Raw genomic sequence first — 21,965 nt, 5'->3', positions numbered from 1 at the left:
ATACACATGACGTACCGCCAAAGAGCTCGGAATAAATAAGAAATCAAGACCATCATCAACGCACTTAAGAAAAACATCCATAACGAAGGATCCACGAAACCACCACCCTTCATAGCAAGGTAGAAACTATGCCAGCTGACAGACTTACCACCAACTTCAAGTATTTTCTCGGAACTGCAATTGTTAAAAACAACAAGAATAAACATCCGTATATACAAAAATAGATGAAAAATAGATGGAAAATTGAATTCCAATGGTTACCCTTCAATGTAATTCCTAGGAGCCTCAAGTACATCAGCAAACAACATTCTATGCAAAGCAGTTACAGGGACTTCCTCTTCCCCAGATAGCTCCTTAAGCTCAAGACAATCATCAGAATCGCCGTCTGCATAGGAATCATACTCCTGAGCCACAGAACTACCTCCAACAACATTTTCAGTTTCAGGCTCCTTTCCCTTGCATGTACATGGCCCCGAACGCTCAAGACAACAATCCTCAAGACAATAATCAGAATCGGTGTCTGCATTGCCATCACCCTTCGTGCCACGTAACTACCTCCAACAACATTTCCGCTTTCAGGCTCCTTTCTCTTGCAAGCACATGGCTGCTTCTTCAACTCAATTGACAAAAGAGAAACCATATCACGCATCTGATCAGCAAGACCACGTCCCGTTCTTATCATCGACGAAATGAAGATAGTCTTCCACATTTCTTTCAGCTTAGAACGAATCGTAAATAAAAAACACAATTAAGAATGCAATTTACAATAACACAATAATTAAAAATCAAAAGACATAATAAAAAACCTTACATCATTATGCATTTCACCAGGAAACATATCTGAGATGTGACGATCGACTGCTTCACGAAGATGGTCAGGAATATCAGCACGAGAGTGAAAACCTGGATCTGCCATCTTTTCCAACCTGAACAAGCACTGGAGAACACTAAAATTAGTTCAGGTACAATGTGTGCAGCTTATCAATTTCGAAACTAGAAAAAACAGGACAACAAAAAAAGATTACAACAGAAACCACCTTTGTCGTCGCAATTGCATATCTTCACTACACGTCTAAAACGATACGCGCCTTTGGCGCAAATACATCGACAACCAAACAAACCAAAAGAAAGCAACATAATTTACACGCATGCACCGGCGAAGACGTGTATAAGCAGCACCTTTGCTGCCGCTAAACTCTACAACAAATAGGTGCACAAGTACAAGAGATATAGGTGCACAAGTACAAGAGATATACGTGCACAAGTACAAGAGATATAGGTGCACAAGTACAAGAGATATACGTGCACAAGTACAAGAGATATAGGTGCACAAGTACAAGAGATATAGGTGCACAAGTACAAGAGATATACGTGCACAAGTACAAGAGATATACGTGCACAAGTACAAGAGATATAGGTGCACAAGTACAAGAGATATACGTGCACAAGTACAAGAGATATACGTGCACAAGTACAAGAGATATAGGTGCACAAGTACAAGAGATATACGTGCACAAGTACAAGAGATATAGGTGCACAAGTACAAGAGATATACGTGCACAAGTACAATAGACTAAGCTACGCAAGTACAGAACAAATTGTCACACGAGTACCAAGGTCAAACACGAACAAGTACAAGACACAAAGGACAGCAAGTACCAAACAGAAACGGGTGGACATACAGAAGTACAAAACCATCTTATGAACAACCACTGGACAAACCCTAGAAATAGTTCAGGTACGATGTGTGATAAAACTAGACCAAACAGTACAACAAAATGCACAGATAGAAACCACAAGAACCACCAGAGTCATCGAATCTGCATGTCAACACGACACGGGAAACTCAGCGGCTCATCCAGAGCGGGTAAATCGTCAAGAAAAAAGACCAAGAAACCCTAAATAGTGAAACTCAGCAGCTCATCCAGATGCATGTAACCACGAAATGTGGAATTATACGGCTACTCCGACAAAGGCAAACCCTAACTAGTGTTACTCAGAAAGTGTATAACCAAGAAGAGGCGGAAGAAATCGATGAAAAAAGAACGACTTTACTGAGAGAAAACGCATCTGCATCCGCCTTCCGCATATTTTCCATTTGAAAGTGCTACCTCCCTCCCATTAATTCCCCAGAAAACTCACAGCCCGGAAATACAAAGGGAAAATACTGATTCGATCTAATCGAATCAAAGGGAAAAACCAAGATCTTAGAAACCCTAAGCAGGCAGAAAAACGCGACAGCGCTTACCACTGGAGCAGGAAAAACGTCCGCCAACGATGAGTTGCGAGAGGTTCTCGACAGCAACGGAGGAGAAGGGAAAATAGCAGCGCCGCCGACGAGACGACCAGCCGAAGGAACCAGAACCCACGACCAGCCCAGACGACAGAAGAAGAATAAGGGAAAAAACGGAGATAAAGGCAGACGCGAAACGGGTCCCTGTAAACCCGTTAAGTGAGAAGCGGACCCGTTACGAGAAGTGGACGGTTCGCAAAATCACCAGAAAGCAACACGTGTCGAGCGCGGAGGAAGTCCACCGGCAAATTCCGCGCCCCACGTTCAACCACGTGTCGCGCGCGGAGAAAGTCTCTTCCCTTCTCAGAGGTCGGCCTTTTTCTAGAGTTTTCGCAAGTTGCGCCAACAACGAATTGCAATATTGGACACGCGAGAGCAGGAAATGTCTCTTTCTGGTGGCCCATTGGAATAACCTGGGCTGGGAGCCTCGTGTAACTGGACTATTGAGGCCGGGGATGCAAATCCTACACATACCGCACACCCTGCTCGGGTATAGGGCCCAGCCCATTTCGGCTTTTTTTCTTTTTTCCGTTTCCTGTTTATTCTTTCTCTCTCTTTTTTGTTTCTTTTTCCTATTTTTTGTTTCATTTTTCTTTTTTCCTTTTCCTTTTCCTTTTCCTTTTTTCAAATTCGTAAAACGTTCAAATTTGAAAAATGTTCAAACTTAAAAATTGTTCAAAACTAAAAAAATGTTTAAATTTGAAAAATGTTCAAATCTAAAACACGTTCAAAGTTTAAAAAATTGTTCGTATTAAAAAAACATATTTGAAATTTTTTCAAATTTAAATACGTTCATGTTCTAAAAAAATTCAAATGTTAAAGAAAAATTCAAAATATGTTCAATCTAAAAAATGTTCAAATTTGAAAAATGTTTAAATTATGAAAATTGGTTATTTTAAAAAATTAGTTTTTAAAAAATATAATTTTTGAAAAAAATTCTAAAAAGTAAAACATTCGGAATTTAAATAAACGGATTTTTTAAAAAATTGTTTTCAAAAAATGGAAATATGTAAAGAGATAACAAAAGGAGAATAAGAAAATCAAAAACGAACTTATCTTATCTGATGGGTCGTGGCCCACTACACAACCGCTGGGGGGTATACGGCACCCCATCCGCACCAACCGAGTCGGTGTATAGCACATCCCGAGAGCAGGAAATGTCTTTATGGTGGCCCATTGGAATCACCTGGGAGCCTCGTGTAACTAGACTGTTGAGGCCGGGGAAGGATGCTTAACGCTGACATAATGCGCCACACACCAAGAGACCAACTCGGGGTTGGCTGGGCCGCCGCCCATTAGCAAGTATGGTTCCTCTACATTTTTCTTTTTTCTCTTTCTTTTTTGTTAATAATTTTATTTTCTCAAAATATTTTTTAAGGAATACGGTAGGGAAAACCCATATAGTGATTTTGTTTATAAATAGTAAGAACCCAAATTCGCGTCCCTAGGAATTTGAACCTGGGTGACTGGGTTGTACATCCACTTCCCTAACCAAGTAAGCTAGGTTCACTTCTTTCTATTCTCAGAATCTTATATTAAAAAAAACATTTTTGCGAGATTTTCTGTAATATGAAATTTTTAATTTGAACAGTTTTAAAATTTAAAATATTTCAAAATTTAAAATATTTTTAGTTTTTTAAAAACTGAACGGTTTCATATTTTGAACTTAAAAAATGCATACTATTTTTAAATTTCGAATGACAGTTGGATATAAACAATTTCAAAATTTGAACTAATTTTTAAAATATATAAAATTCTGAAAAGAATAAAAATATGAACAATTTTTAAAATTGAACGTTTTTCGAAATAAATATTTTATGAAATAAAAAAATCATATTTCCCTCTGAATTTCAAAAGACACTTAACTTCTGAGTTTCTTCCATCCTGCTTTCAAGTACTTTGCACACACGATTATTGATCATATCAATCTGATTAACCTCTTGGTCACGATCTGTCACTTCTTTATTATTTAAATTTCAAATAATTATTTGAATAAAAAAATTAATGAAGTAATAATAATCTTAAATAAATAAATAATATTATTATTATTTTTATATTTATTTTTGCAAAAGCTAAAATAAAAAAAATATTTTCCTATGTCAGTTTGAGAATGTAAAAATTCGCTAAACAATGGAGGTATTGTAACATTTTGCATAGATAGATTTTAATTTTTTTTTTTGAGTTCGTATGCAAAGTAATTGCTATTTTACTGAAAATAAAGTTTTTTTGAAAAATAAATCAAAATTCATTTTTTGATATTTTTCATTACAACTAGATCACCTAACCTACCTGCATCCAAAAGGATTTTTATTTTTAATTTTCTATAATTTGTTTTTGTATTTTACAAAGCTGAAAAGTGCGATCGGGGGGCTGCGCAGCAAAAAAACCTAGAAAATATTTAATTTTTTTTTGGGTTTTGCCTTTTTTCAACATAAAACATAATTTGAATAGTGAAGAAAGGATTAAAAAAGTATAAACTAACACGACGCCTCCGCTTACTCCTTCGTGTCCTTGTCGAGCTCGACGAAATCCGGTATTTGCCATGGCTAGTTGCCCACCGACGGAACAGACACCAGTGCCACCGGCGGTGGAGGTGGTGGAGGTGGAGCAGCCCACGGATTGAACGCTGGTGGTGGATGTGGAGCAGCCCACCCGCGACACGAGGACGCCGAGGTTCGCTATCTCATCGTCAGTCATCGTTGGCGGGAGGTCGAAGTCGTGGCCCTCCGCCTTTGCCACCTGCCATTCGTGGAATATGCAGGCGACAAAGTCGTCTGAGTTGTCCTTGGCCTCCTCGTTGTGGTAGGCCAGCGCGTCGTAGTCCTCGTCGTCATCCTGTGGAGGCTGCCGTGTTCGATGACGAGGCGGCAGTGGCCGCTCAAACGTGTAGTCCCAGTCACCGAGGAAGCCCGCCTACCTCCTCGAATTCTCCTCGGTCTCCCGCCAGCTGTGCTAGCTATTGGAGTCGACGACGAAGGCGGGATCAACGCAGAGGTCTGGTGGCAGGTACCGCTGCCTGCGCCGGATCTCGATGCTCCTCTCTGGCTCGCGCAGAGGCACGAGCGGGATAGGCAACTGGAGGTGCCTGAGCCGCCAGCTGCCCCCAGGTAGGCGCACGTCCCGCCAGTGGTGGAATGGCGTCCAGCTCTGGTGCATGAGCCGCGCCACCTCGACGGGAAGCGGCACCCTGTTCGGTCGCGCCTCCTTCTTGGTTCTGCTGCCGGACGCCTCAAAGTCATTCTTCTTCCCCATGGTGATGCGGCGGCGTGCGGTGGTGCGGGTGGGAGCGGAGGTGTCGATATGTGGGCGATGGCAGAGACGGTGTCAGCCGACTTTTAAAAGCAGAGCGTGCGGGACATGATGCCATTGATGGTGGCGCAATATCCCAGCCGCTACCCACCAGTCCTGGTGCCAAAGAGGAAGCGACACCATTGATGGCAAAGGCTATGGCGTAGATGCGGAAGTGAAGACTGCCGAACCAACGGCCAGGAAGCGATGCGATCGATACAGTCATATGGCTCGCTGCTAGGCGGGCCCATTGGAAAAGCGAGCGGTCACTTGGCCCGTCCCGCGCTGCGTCCGCTGCGATGTATCGGAGGCGCAAATATGCGCTGCATTTGAATCTCCGCGGACGGTCCGATCACTATGCGTCGGGCCGCTATGTCTGGTTGCTGACGCATTTTAGGATCGCGCGGACGCAAACGGTTGCTGAGCGTCCGTTTCCTTCGCCCCGAGATGACCTAAAGATATATCTTTAGTCCCGGTTGAGAACACCAACTAGGACTAAAGACTTTGGCACCAGCCGCAGTCTGCCGCAACCCCTTTAGTTTAGATTGATATCTTCAACCGAGACTAAAGATCTTATTTAAACCGGGTCTGAAACCGTGCGGCGCCTGAATAAAAGATTTGTTTTCTACTAGAGGCCCACCATGACCATGGCCATTTTCTTTTTTTGAAACGGAGGCAAAAACTTTGCCTCATCCATTAATTAAGAAGCGGCTTTCTGGTTTTTAGAAGAAAACCGGAGGAAAAGCTACAATAACCGGGCCAAACCCACACAAGCAACACACCCACATAGGCCACAAAGCGACACTAGCTAACACTTGAACACGACACACCAACGCCGCGCCAAAACATACAACTCTTACAAACGCAAACTCTCGACCCATCGATCACAACACCGCAAAGAAAACACCAAGTGAAAAACGACGGCCCAAAAGGACAACCTAAGAAGGTAGAAATCATCCATCAAGCAACCGTAGACTCTATCGTTGTGACACCACTCTTCTTTCTCGTGTTTCTTAGATACTCTTTCACCTTCTTAATTTTTCCACCTGAAGTTTTCTCCGCCAGGAGGCAAGCAATCTCCTTGCTAGATCCCTGGATAGCCGCTTCCAAACTGGCAGCTAAATCACGAAGCTCTCTCGGGATGGCCTCAGAATTCAGGGCCAATGCACTTGTCTCGTCGACCTTGTCGCCAAGGTGGCTAGGCTCCATAGAAGGTGATGCGGAAGCCACCATCGGGGTCCCAAGCGAGACCACCTGCAGATGCTCCATTGACAAAGGAGGAGAGGGCTCCCCAGACAACTCGTGTAGCTCGGGCATGATCTTCATCACCGGAACTATGATCTCATCGATGTCCTCGCACTCATAGGAAACTGGCACATATGGAACCACATGCCTATCAGACTCAGGCGAGGGAGAGATGACAGCGTCGACAATATCACTCTTCTCAAAGCCAAATGTCTGAGACGACGAAAAAGTCGCGATCAAGATCTCGTGCGACTCGGACCTCACTTCATTGACGGAACGAGCCATATCCACACCACCACTAAGCTCGAGGAGCTCAGGCACCCCAGAAGAATCCCCACACAACTCATGTGGCCCTAGCGTGATCTCAACCACCGATAACTTTGGCTCAGCGAAGCCAAGCGGAATCGAAGCCTGCACGGTGGTAACATCCTGCCCACCAGTAGAACACGGCTCCCTCGGATCCAAAGAAACACCAACGCTTGCCAACAAAAGCTTGAGACTTGCCACCTCTTCACGAAGAGGATGAGACACCTCCTCGACGCGGATAGCAACTAACTGAGCGAGCTCCATACGCATCAAGGCTAACTCGCATTGAAGGCGAGAGTCAAAACGGCGACTGCAGATCTTGACATGCAGGATGAAACGGCGAAGGCCTGACTGGCTCCGGGAGCTCGTCCGCCATGGTGACGCCGAAGGAAGCTCCGGGAGCAGCGGTATCACCATTTTCACCACCGCGGCTTGTCGTCGATCTCAGACCGTTGCCTTCGGCAGTTCGGCCGAATCGCCTGCTACCCCTACAAGCGAGGTCAATCACATACGAAGCCACGGCCAGCCGCTATGCTCTCGTCTCTGACGCGGTGGGCCGCCGTTAAAGACCGTGGTGGGCTGTTCAGTTGGTTCAGACGCATGCGCTTCGTCACGCTAACCAACGCAAGGGGCGTCAAGGTTGCAAGTAATTTTTTGGAAGTTACTACAAGATTATACCAGGCATGGCCGCATATATCGCCACTTCGTTGAGCTATGCACCGGCATCGATCATCAGGCCACCAGTACCAGCAAATACCCTGGGCTCCCACCACCTGGCATTATTACTCATCAACAACACTAACATAACACATTTTGTTTCGCTTCAGCATGTTCGGGGTATAGTGTACTACAGTGGTAGCACTAATGCGTTATAGCAAACGTATTTTCTTCCACTCCAGCATCTCAAAATGACACGGAAAATAGAGTAGAAAACAGTGGTGGTATACGAGAAATTCCTCTGCTGCTGGTGGCCTGGTGCCGAAGAGTGAAGACCCAACAGCGTGTGCACTGTTCCTCTCCGTGGGTCGCTCTGCCGGACAGTCCATCTCCATGACAACTTTAACTGTTGGGCGCTCAGGCGCAGACTAAATGCGCATTCAACGCCATGGATCTACTGCCGCAGTTATTATGGCCGGCCTGCCTGCATTGGCAGTAACACCGGGAAGGCAACCGGCGACGCGCAGAGGAGCAACGCCAATTGAGAACCTTGCCGAAAGCATTTCAGATCAATTGCTCCATATCTGTAGCGTCTATGGGGAGAATTAACTGGCGAACACCATTGCCGCTTGCGAGCAAATCAAGAAACTGAACAAAAACGAGAGCTAGCTACAGCCAATGCTACCAATGATATGGTCAATAAAACTGGTAGTGCAGCAGTGCTGCGAGTTGGAGCTGTCTACATACGGATCGTAGCGGTGGTGGTGGTAACATGGATTGTCTGTCAGTGTCTCTGCGATATCGTCGTCTTCGGGATGGCCATTGATGGACCTCGGATGGTATATACGTAAGTACGCTGGGTGTGCGAATTATGATCGGCTACTGGCGCAGGCCGTGCTGGCAAGCCTGGAAACAGCAAGGTTTTCAGATTCACGAGCATGGGCCGGCCGGCTCCATCTCTCGGTTCAATTGATCGGGCCCGCCCGCCCCGGCCCTTCCGTTCGACCTCATCTTCTTCCTTGCACCTGCGCGCGCATCGGAGTTGAGCTCGGCTGCGCCGTCCCGTCTGCATCTGCGTCTGCATGCATGCCGATCGATTGCTGCCAAGCTCGCATTTACTAGGATCCCATGCATGCCAGCTCGATCTCTCGAGTTAGCTGGGCGTGCGTGCACCGGTCCTTCCTCGCCTAGTACAAGAGGGTGCACCGTGCAATAGCAATAGTCTGTTGCTTCGATCGACAATTCAGATTCCTGTATAGCATCTTAGATGAACAAACAATTTCAACAGTCCAGGATACAAACGTCCTTCTCATTGCAGTTCACGCTGCAATTCCATATTTTCCACTTCCTATGATTCACCGAATCCAGTGCCAAATGCGTGGCACCAAAGCCCCTCGACAACTGCTGTAGTGTTCAGCCACAGGCCGCAGCCATGAGCTAGGTTGCATCGCACGGAGACGATGATCCGTACGGATGGCGAGCGTGACGTGGTGTACATATCGATCCATGGGATTGGGGTAAACTAATTGCGCTCGCTCGCTCAAGGGACTGTGCTTGGACGAAGCATGCATGTGAGGCTCACATGGAGAGGTTTTCCTGTGCTTTGTAAATGCCCCCACACGGCCAATTTACTTCCCCCTCCACGGCATTCAATGGATGCTCGAAATGGGGTAGTGGTTCTCCAGAGGATGAGCTTGATTCTGCAGTGTACACAGCTAGCAGTTGCAGGGATGGATTTCGATCGCCCTGGGGTAACGTCGTCACGCAAATTATCGCCGTAGCATGATGTGATGATCTGCCTGTTGCTCTCGCCAAGCACGCGGTTTGCAGAACTACTTCTAGGGCAAAAAACTCCGCTATACCACCATCACCAGTTAACCGCACGTACGCAGTTGCTTACCCTTACCATTACACAGTTTATGTTCACTAGTTTCGTGACGTATACCAGTGGCAGCTGAAGTTGATACCTAAACACTCTAAGTTTTCCATTTTTTTTCAAGAGCACGCGCAAAGCGTGTCTTATCTTTATAGAAAAAGAAGCAACAACAATTACAAGATCAGCAATCTGATGCGAACATCCCCCTCCGCCTAAGGCCAACTCTCTCGCTAGATCTAGCCTCCTTCCTCTCTTGGCCCTCTCCCAAATGTGGAATTCCTCTCTGATTTCCTCCACCATTTGGCCGACGTTCTTCTGCCGCCGAAGGCTCATAGTTTCTCACAATTGAGAAAACAGTGTAGTACATCTTTCTCCAGAAAAAGGGATGCAATGATACTAGATGTAAAATGATGTATCCTTCGGTCGAACAGTAAAACAGCATATGCGTCTGGCTCTGTACTGCTCCTTTGAAACTCTTTTCTCGCAATCACACTCAAGAGTGGCGGGACCAGGAGTACAAAGTTATGTTGTTAATTCAAAGTTGGGATGTCGAATACATGTGCTGGTATGTATTTTGCATTTTCACATGAACTTCAGCTTATATATGATTCAACATATATAAGGGACGGACTCTTCAAAAACGACGCCTCCAAGAAGGAAGCAGTGCACCAGCGCCGTCGTCGCCCGATCAAAGATCTTAGGTTTTCACCCTAAAGATAGTCTTCGCTCTCAAAACAATGCCTTCAACAAGGACATTGTCAGGCACAACCAGTTAAGGCCAGACCTAGTGACGTCCCGTTGGTCGGTGGCTGGCGGTGGTGTGCCCTGCCGGCGTCTCCGGCGGCAACCATGGCCAGTCTGGGATGGTCGCTGGTGTGAGGGCCCGACCTGAATAAAGGCGGCGGTCCTAGGGCCTCTCTTGGGTGAAGACGAAGACCTACCGGAGGCCTGGACTCGCGATCTGGCCGGTGTGTTGAGTTCCGGAAGGCGCCGCCGGCAAGTGTAACAGTGCTTTTATTGCCTGGAGTTTGCTGGATCGGTGGTATTCGGTCGTGCGCACCCATGCTTTTATTCCGACCGTTTTGTCTGGAGGGAGCGGCGGGAAGCTCTTTTCTGTGTTGACACCAAGTGACAGCTGATCCATGGTGAAGTCAGAAGAAGAGAATATCATGAAGGCCGAATTGGAGGACTAGCTAATGGAGGTTCAAGTCTCTGTGTTGTTGAGGGGCTTGCTTGGTGTTCCGGACTTCGCAGCAGTGGTATGGAAGTGGGGGCGGTAGCACATGTGAGTTTCGGAGTCTTACCTTTCAGGGTGAAAACCCAAGGTCTGGCCTTAACTGGTTGTGCCTGACAATGTCCTTATTGAAGGCATTGTTTTGAGAGCGAAGACTATCTTCAGGGTGAAAACCTAAGATCTTTGATCGGGCGACGACGGCGATGGTGCACTGTTTCCTTCTTGGAGGCGTCGCTTTTGAAGAGTCTGATTTTCAGGTGTTGCCTTGGTGGTGGTTGTATTACTGTTGCTAGGGCTGTGATGCTGTAGCGGGACTTTTATTTCTTAGTTTTCTTTTTCTCTTTTTTGGTTGTGTGCATCCGTAATGTTTTAGGGTATTGCGTTGTTGCAGAGGCTAGGTGTAATTGGTATCCTTCGATATTAATATATTCCCTTTATCGAAAATGTATATGATTCAACAACCAAACCTTTCAGTCCCAAACAAGTTGGGGTAGGCTAGAGTTGAAACCCATAAGATCTCGAAGCCAAGTCATGGTTTTGGAACGTGGATAGCTAACTTCCACGCACCCCTGTCCATGGCTAAATCTTTGTCGATATTCCAAACCTTCAGGTCTCTCTTAACGGACTCCTCCCATGTCAAGTTTAGTCTACCACGACCCCTCTTAACATTCTCAGCACGCTTTATCCGTCCGCTATGCACTGACGCTTCCGGAGGCCTCCGTTGGATATGCCCAAACCATCTGAGACGATGTTGGACCAGCTTCTCTTCAATCGGTGCTACCCCAACTCTCTCCCGTATAACGTCATTCCGTACCCCATCCTTTCTTGTGTGGCCACATATCCATCTCAACATGCGCATCTCTGCTACACTTAACTGTTGGATATGTCGTCTCTTCGTTGGCCAACACTCCACGCCATACAACATCGCAGGTCGGATAGCTGTCCTATAAAACCTGCCTTTTAACTTTTGTGGCACCCTCTTGTACAAGAGTACGCCAGAAGCTTGGCGCCACTTCATCCAACCAGCCTTGATTCGGTGGCCCACATCTTCATCAATACCGCCATCCTTCTGCAACATGGACCCCAAATATCGAAAAGTGTCTTTCTCCGGTACCACCTGCCCATCAAGGCTAACCTCTCCCTCCTCGTGCCTAGTAGAACTGAAACTGCACCTCATTTATTCAGTTTTTGTTCTACTAAGCCTAAAACCTTTCGATTCTAGAGTTCGCCTCCACAACTCTAACTTTCTATTAACCCCCGTTCGGCTATCATCGACTAGCATCACATCATCCGCAAAGAGCATACACCATTGGATATCTCCTTGTATATCCCTTGTGACCTCATCCAACACCAAATCAAAAAGATAAGGGCTCAAAGCTGACCCTTGGTGTAGCCCTATTCTAATTGGAAAGTCATCAGTGTCGCCATCACTTGTTCGAACACTTGTCACAACATTATCATACATATCCTTGATGAGGGTAATGTACTTTATTCGGACTTTGTGTTTCTCCAAGGCCCACCACATGACATTCCGAGGTATCTTATCACAGGCCTTCTCCAAATCAATGAACACCATATGAATGTCCTTCTTTTCCTCCCTGTATCTCTCCATCAGCTGTCATACCAAGAAGATGGCTTCCATGGTAGACCTCCCAGGCATGATACCAAATTGGTTTTTGGTCACGCTTGTCAACCTTCTTAAGCGGTGCTCAATGACTCTCTCCCATAGCTTCATAGTATGGCTCATCAGCTTGATTCCATGGTAATTAGTACAACTTTGAACATCCCCCTTGTTCTTGAAGATTGGTACTAAAATATTCTGCCTCCTGATGACCCACAAGTATAGGGGGTGTATCGTAGTATCTTCGATAAGTAAGAATGTCGATCCCAACGAGGAGCAGAAGGTGTTGACAAGCAGTTTCGATGAAGGATTCACTGTAAATGCTCACAGACAAGTATTCAGGGGGGTTTGATGTAACAGTTGAATAAAGTACGAGTATGTAAAGTGCGAGAGTAATAATTGCAGCGAGTGGCCCAATCCTTTTTAGCACAAAGGACAAGCCGGTTTGTTTACTTATAATGACCAAACGTTCTCGAGGACACACGGGATTTTAGTCTAGTGCTTTCGCTACATACGGCTAAATAATCTTCATTGTTGTGATAAGTGTTGTGTGGGTGAACCTATGCTAATGTACCGCCCTTCCTAGGACTAATACATACTTGTGATTATACCCCTTGCAAGCATCCGCAACTACAAGAAAGTAATTAAGAATTAAATCTAACCACAGCCTTAAACTCTGAGATCCTGCGATCCCTCCTGCATCGATATACCAACGGGGGTTTAGGTTTCTGTCACTCCGGCAACCCCGCAATTGGCAAACGAGTACAAGATGCATTCCCCTAGGCCCATAAATGGTGAAGTGTCATGTAGTCGACGTTCACATGACACCACTAGAAGAATAACACCACAACTTAAATATCATACCATTGAATATTACTCAACCATAGTTCACTACTAACATTTAGACTTCACCCATGTCCTCAAGAACTAAACGAACTACTCACAAGACATCATACGGAACATGATCAGAGGTGATATGATGATGAATAACAATCTGAACATAAACTTGGTTCAATGGTTTCACTCAATAGCATCAACAACAAGTAGAAATCGATACCGGGAGAGTTTCCCTATCAAACAATCAAGATCAAACCCAAATTGCTACGGCGGTGGCGGTGTCCAGCGGTGATGACGGCGGTGATGATGGTGGAGATGATGATGATGGTGATGGCGATGATGTCCAGCTCGATGACGGTGTCGATGGCGTCGATTTCCCCTCCCGGAGGGAATTTCCCGGCGGATTCCTGCCCGCCGGAGAGCTCTTTTCTCTCTGGTGTTCTCCGCCCTGCAGAGGCGGGCTGTAACTCTTCGCGAGGTACCCTCGTGGCTTAGGTCTTCGGGACGAAGGGTTTGGCGAAGAAAAGGAGGCGAAAGAGTCGTGGGCCCCCTGCACCATAGGCCGGCGCGGCCCGCGCCTGGGCCGCGCCGCCCTAGGGTGTGGGCCCACCCTGGCTCCTCCTGGCTCCTCCTTCGGGCGTCCTTCGTCATCTAGAAAAATAGGATTATTGGTATAATTTCCTTCCATAGTTGATCTTCCGCAATATTGCGTTCTGACGGTGCTTTTTCCAGCAGAATCCCGGCTCCGGTGTTCGATCCTCCAATAATGATGAAACATGCAAAATAGATGAAATAACATAAGTATTGTGTCCCAATATGAAATATATCAATGAATAACAGCAAATTATGATATAAAATAGTGATGCAAATTGGACGTATCAACTCCCCCCAAGCTTAGACTTCGCTTGTCCCCAAGCGAACCTGCTCGATAGACATGACCACATGTTTATGGAGTGAAGAGTCGATGAATAAAATACGGACAAGAAGCATCATATTCATTCACACAGGACATTATAGTAAACAATCTCTTATAACTCATATTGAAACAAGTATAAGGTAATCACAAGTAAAGGTGCATAAGAAATCATAATTGGTGATGGCAAACTTCGTTCTTGGTCAGAGAACAATTAATGTAGATTATATCTCATTGAGCAGCGCTCCCATGTTAAAGTTTATAAGGCACAACTTGCATACTCAATCATAATGGTTTTCTCATGATCATTGATAACTTGCAAAGCTATATTCATTCAGATAAAACTTGTACTAAACAAAGAAGAATAAAAGACATGATGTAGCAAATCACAATATAATGGTTTGATCACAACTACTCAAATGCTTGCTTGAGATGGAGGGAAATAGGTTTACTGACTCAGCATAAAGTAAAAGACAGGCCCTTCGCAGAGGGAAGCAGGGATTAAATCATGTGCTAGAGCTTTTTCAATTTTTGCAATCATATAAAGAGAATAAAAGTAACATTTTGAGAGGTGTTTGTTGTTGTCAACGACTGGTAGCGGGTACTCTAACCCCCTTGCCAAACAACCTCCTAAGAGCGGCTCCCATATTATTTTCATTTTGTGTGGCACTCCTTCCAACCTTTCTTTCACAAACCATGGCTAACCGAATCCTCGGGTGCCTGCCAACAATCTCATACCATGAAGGAGTGCCTTTTTATTTTAGCTTTATTATGATGATGACACTCCCCCCAACCTTTGCTTACACAAGCCATGGCTAACCGAATCCTTCGGGTGCCGTCCATCAATCACATACCATGGAGGAGTGTCTATTTAGTTTAATCAATTTGGGACTGGGAATCCCATTGCCAGCTCTTTTTGCAAAATTATTGGATAAGCGGGTGAAGCCACTAGTCCATTGGTGGAAGTTGCCCAACAAGATTGAAAGATAAAACACCACATACTTCCTCATGAGCTATGAAACATTGACACAAATAAGAGATACTAAGTTTTGAATTGTTTAAAGGTAGCACATGAAGTATTTACTTGGAATGGCAGAAAATACCATGTAGTAGGTAGGTATGGTGGACACAAATGGCATAGGTTTGGGTTAAGGTTTGGATGCACGAGAAGTATTCCCTCTCAGTACAGGTCTTTGGCTAGCAAGGTTAATTAGCAAGCATAAGAGTCGAGGGATACAAACAAATATACATGTGATAGAAACAATCATGCATCTTCCTTGTAAGTACAAACAATTTTTACTTCAGAATAATAAGCTATGAGCTAACAAGAAAGACAATGAAACATCTACATGTATTTCTCTTTTCTATTTAAACCTCAAAGTGTTGTTGCTATTGACCAATGCTAAGTTTGCCAAAACCAAATAGATTTATTCAATGCTCCCAAAGTGATACCAATACTAACAACAAGGTGAATCATATAGTAGAGATTGCAAACTAAAATAAGATGTGCAATATGTAAATGATAAGACTTCTCATTAATATTCCATAACGATAACTCACACCAAGGGATACATAGATAACCAACTAAAGGAGAGATACTTCCAAACGCAACCCATCTTATATGATAACTTCCCTACTCATGATATGATACTACTTGACAATAAAAGTAAAAGGTAGTGATAATGTGATACCGCGGCACTGCCCCAAGCTTGGAACAAACCAAGGGGATGCCAATACCGATGATGAATTACTCCTGCGGTGATGGTGGTGATGAACTCCCGTCATCAAACTTCCAAGGAAGAGGCTCTCCATCAAGAAACGACATCTTGGTCTCGGGGATCCTGAAACTAGCAAAGACGGCTTATGTATTTAAACCTGTTTTCATACTCAAAGTTCTGATTCTGAAAATCATTGAGTTGTGCTTGGAGCTTGTTGGTGGTGTCGTGAAGTGAGAGGATATCGCTCCAAAGCTTTGCGCTTTCCTTCTCATGTTCAGCAATGAGTTCGTACACAATCTCATGGAAAATATCCACCTCACGCTCAGCCATCTTCTTGTATTTGAAAACCTCTTGTTCTAGCTTCTCCATCCTGTCTTCCAGGCTTCCTTCTCCTTTAGGACCCTGGACATCCTTGACCTGCAGTTCTCCTTCAACGAGCAGCAACTCCTTGGGGTGCATCCTCAGCTCCTCCATGTACAAATTGCCAACATCCTTGCTGGAGCTGTCCTTCGGAGTTTCCGACGAAGACATGATGGCTCTAGATCCGAAGCAAATCCTGGCAGAAACAACTCGAAACAAAACACATCGAGAAAACGATATACGGACCTCCAGGGGTCTGGGGGGATTATATAGCAAAAATTTTCTCGACAAAAGGAAAGTACCAGATCGAACCAGAGTCGGAAAGGGGCGACGGGGCGGCCAAACCATAGGCCGGCGCGGGCCCAGGTCAGGCCGCGCCGCCCTATGGTGGCACCCCCTCGTGCGTCCTTTCCACTCCGTTTCGAACTCGTAATTTCTCATATTTTCCAAAAACAGCAAAAATATAGTTCGGAAAGTAAATTGCGTACTTTTCATTACCAGTACTGTTACCTATTCAAAGTCGAGTTCTGGCGGACTGTCAATTTGTCCTTTGATGAAAGCTTCTGGTGTTTCCACTTGAATAATATCAACATCAACATTATAGGAATCACCTGAGATATAATGCTTGAGTCTTTGTCCATTCACCACTTGCGTAGCATTGCCTTGGAGAGAGCTAATTTTGATTGCTCCTGAACGATACACCTCCGAAACAACATATGGTCCTTCCCATTTCGAGAGTAATTTCCCTGCAAAGAATCTGAGACGAGACCGATACAATAGGACTTTATCCCCAATATTAAATTCTCTTTTGATAATCCTCCTATCATGCCATTTTTTAACTTTCTCTTTAAAGAGTTTAGCATTTTCATATGCTTCACTTCTCCATTCATCTAGAGAACTCAATTGCAACAACCTCTTATCACCGGCAAGTTTAGGATCTTTATTTAATTCTCTAACAGCCCAATAAGCTTTGTGCTCTAGTTCTAGAGGTAAATGACAAGCTTTCCCATAAACCATTTTATAAGGTGACATTCCCATGGGATTTTTATAAGCAGTTCTATAAGCCCAAAGTGCATCCTTCAATTTACTAGCCCAATTCTTTCTAGTTTTATTAACGGTCTTTCCCAAAATAGATTTAATCTCTCTATTTGATAATTCTACTTGACCACTAGTTTGAGGATGATAAGCAGAAGCAATTCTATGATTAATACCATACTTAGCAAGAGTTTTTCTAAAACCTCCATGAATAAAATGAGAACCTCCATCAGTCATAATATATCTAGGTACTCCAAATCTAGGAAAAATAATATCTAAGAGCATTCTTAAAGAGGTCTCACCATCAGCACTTTTTGTAGGTATAGCTTCCACCCATTTAGTAACATAATCAACAGCAACAAGTATATGAGTGTTACCTTCCGAAGACGGAAAAGGTCCCATGAAGTCAAATCCCCAACAATCAAACGGTTCAATAACAAGAGTATAATTCATAGGCATTTCATTGCGTCTGGAGATATTACCAACCCTTTGGCATTCATCACAAGATAAAATAAACTTTCTCGCATCCTTGAAGAGAGTTGGCCAATAAAAACCTGATTGTAAAACCTTTTGCGCGGTTCTTTCTCCAGCGTGATGTCCTCCATAAGCACTACCATGACATTTACTCAATATTTCTTGTTGTTCATACTCAGGAACACATCTTCGCATAATACCATCCACTCCTTCTTTATATAAGTGTGGGTCATCCCGGAAATAATGCCTCAAGTCATAAAAGAATTTCCTCCTTTGCTTTGAGCTGAAAAGGTTGGAGGCAAGTACTTGGAAACAATAAAGTTAGCATAATCAGCATACCAAGGACTGTCTCGCGAGCTCACCTTTATTACAGCCAATTGTTCATTTGGAAAACTATCATTAACAGGAACAGGATCATAAGCAATATTTTCCAATCTAGACAAATTATCAGCAACAGGATTATCAGCACCTTTCCTATCTACAATATGTAAATCAAATTCTTGCAAAAGAAGTACCCATCTAATAAGCCTAGGCTTAGCATCTTTCTTTGTCATTAGGTATCTAATTGCAGCATGATCAGTATGAATAGTAACTTTTGAATCAACAATATAAGATCTAAATTTATCACAAGCAAAGACTACAACTAATAATTCCTTTTCAGTTGTAGCATAATTTCTTTGAGCAGCATCAAGAGTTTTACTAGCATAATGAATAACATTCAGTTTTTTATCTACTCATTTGTCCAAGAACAGCGCCTACAAAGAAATCACTAGCATCACACATAATTTCAAAGGGTAAGTTCCAATCAGGGGGTTCAACTATAGGAGCAGTTGTTAAGGCTTTCTTAAGAGTTTCAAAAGCTTCCTTACAATCGTCATCAAAAACAAATGGTACATCTTTTTGAAGAAGATTAGTAAGAGGCTTTGAAATCTTGGAGAAATCTTTAATAAATCTCCTATAAAACCCAAAGATGACCAAGAACACTACGAATACCTTTAACATCCCTCGGATAGGGCATCTTCTCAATTGCTTCAACTTTAGCTCTATCAACTTCAATACCTCTCTCAGAAATTTTATGTCCCAATACAATTCCTTCATTAACCATAAAGTGGCATTTCTCCCAATTAAGAACAAGGTTAGTTTCTTCACATCTCTGCAAAACTTTATCAAGGTTTCGCAAGCAACTATCAAAAGAATTCCCATAGACGGAAAAATCATCCATGAATACATCTACAATACTTTCACAAAAACCATGAAAAATAGCAGACATGCATCTTTGAAAAGTAGCAGGAGCATTACATAAACCAAAAGGCATACGTCTATAAGCATAAGTTCCATAGGGACAAGTAAAAGTGGTTTTCTCTTGATCTTTAGCTTTAACGACAATTTGTGAAAACCAGAATAAACATCAATAAAGCAAAAATGAGTATTTTTAGACAATCTTTGTAGCATTTGATCAATAAATGGTAAAGGGTAATGATCTTTCTTAGTAACTTTATTAACTTTTAGAAAATCAATGCACATTCTATACCCTACAACTACTCTTTGAGGAATGAGCTCATCATTATCATTAGGCACAACAGTCATACCTCCTTTCTTGGGAACGCAATGCACAGGACTAACCCATCTACTATCAGCAATAGGATATATAATACCAGCTTCAAGAAGTCGTAATACCTCATTCCTTACCACTTCCTTCATCTTCGGAATTAGACGACGCTGAGGTTCAACAACAGGCTTTGCATCATCTTCCATATTAATAGCATGTTGGCATATAGACGGAGAAATCCCCTTCAAATCATCAAGAGTGTAGCCAATAGCGCCTCGATGCTTCTTCAATATTTCCAATAACCTTTCTTCCTCAATCTCTGAAAGCTTAGAACTAATAATAACAGGATATATTTTCTTATCATCAATATGAGCATATTTAAGATTATCAGGTAAAGGCTTTAAATCAAAAACAGGATCTTCCTTTGGTGGCGGTGTTGTACCCAAATCTTCCACCGGTAAATCATGCTTGAGAATAGGTTGGCGAAGAAAAATTTCCTCAAGCTCATCTCTTTCTTTCCTAAAAATTTCGCTCTCGCTATCCTCCAAATGTTGCTGCAAAGGATTATTAGGAACAAGAACAATAGATGCACATTGCTCCATTTTAAAATCATTACTAGGCAAATCAGCTTTATAAGGAGTTTTAGTAAATTTAGAGAAGTTAAACTCATAAGATTCACCAGCGAATTTAGTCAAAATTTTCTCTTTCTTGCAATCTATAATAGCTCCACAAGTATTTAGAAAAGGTCTACCAAAAATAATAGGACAATAATCACTAGCAGCAGAACCAAGTACCAAAAAGTCAGCAGGATATTTAATCTTACCGCATAAAACTTCCACATCTCGAACAATACCAATTGGAGAAATAGTTTCTCTACTAGCCAGCTGAATAACCACATCAATATCTTCAAGTTCACAAGAATCAATTTCGTGCATAATCTCCGTGTAAAGCTCATACGGAATAGCACTAACACTTGCACCAATATCACATAATCCATAATAACAATGATCACCAATTTTAACAGATATCATAGGAACACTAGCTTGTTTGGGTTTATTAGGATGTGAAACAATATTAGAAGCATCTTCACAGAAAATAATATGACCATCCTCCACATTTTCAGTCACAAGATCTTTAACTATTGCAACAGCAGGTTCAACTTTTATTTGTTCTTCGGGTTCTACAGAGTTTCTTTTCACTTTTATGAACCGCACTATTTATAACAGAGTACTCTTTCATTTTAGCAGGGAAAGGAGTTTTTTCAATATAAGCTTCAGGAATAACACGATCAGCAGTTTCAACTACAACGCATTTATTAATAGATGAATCAATTTTATCTTTATACGGTTCATGATACTTATCAAAATTCTTCTTTGGCAATTCATAATGAGAGGCAAAAGCTTTATAAAGATTTACAGCAACTTGAGAATCAAGATCATATATAGCACTCATATTACGAAATTTATCAGTATCCATAAAAGCTTCAATGCATTTATAATCATAAATTATACCTGATTCTCTATCCTTGTCGTTCTCCCAACCTTCAGTATTTTCTTGGATCCGATCAAGAAGGTCCCTTTTAAACTCTTCTTTGTTGCGTGTAAATGATCCAGAACAAGAAGTATCCAGCAAGGTCTTGTCTTGAAAAGAAAGTCTTGCATAGAAATTATCAATAATAACATTACCAGGAAGCTCATGAATGGGGCATTTGAGCATTAAAGACTTCAATCTCCCCCAAGCTTGGGCGATGCTCTCTCCATCATGAGGCCAAAAATTATATATGCGATTCCGATCCTTATGAATTTCACTTGGAGGATAGAACTTAGAATAAAACCGGGGCACAATATCATTCCATTCAAGAGAATCCCCATTATCCAGTAATTTATACCAATGCGCCGCCTTACCGGACAGCGACAAAGAGAATAGTTTCTTCCTCACTTCATCCATAGCAATACCTGCACATTTGAATAACCCGCATAATTCATGCAAAAACAGTAAATGATCACCAGGATGGACAGTTCCATCCCCTTCATAGCGGTTATCCATAACACGTTCAATAATTTTCATAGGTATTTTATATGGTATCACTTCCTCACCTGGCGCCTCATCCACTACCGTTGCAGTAGTAGTAGATTTCCCAAATAGAAATTGAAGAGAAGATCTCTCCATAATGACTTATAGCAGCAGGCAGAAATAAAATCAGCACAACAGTAAAGGTTTTCCTTACCAATTCCACTTACCAATAGCGCTTCACGCCGCGGCAACTGCGCCTGAAAATAGTCTTGATGTCCCTCAAGTATAGGGGGTGTTTCGTAGTATCTTCGATAAGTTAGAATGTCGATCCCAACGAGGAGCAGTAAGGTGTTGACAAGCAGTTTCGATGAAGGATTCACTTGTAAATGCTCACGAGACAAGTATTCGGGGGGTTTGTTGTAACTGTTGAATAAAGTACGAGTATGTAAAGTGCGAGAGTAATAATTGCAGCGAGTGGCCCAATCCTTTTTAGCACAAAGGACAAGCCGGTTTGTTTACTTATAATGACCAAACGTTCTCGAGGAC

This window comes from Lolium perenne, chromosome 3 (genome assembly GCF_019359855.2).
Source record: "Lolium perenne isolate Kyuss_39 chromosome 3, Kyuss_2.0, whole genome shotgun sequence".
Classification (NCBI taxonomy): Eukaryota; Viridiplantae; Streptophyta; class Magnoliopsida; order Poales; family Poaceae; genus Lolium; species Lolium perenne.
This window is presented reverse-complemented; position numbering follows the sequence as displayed.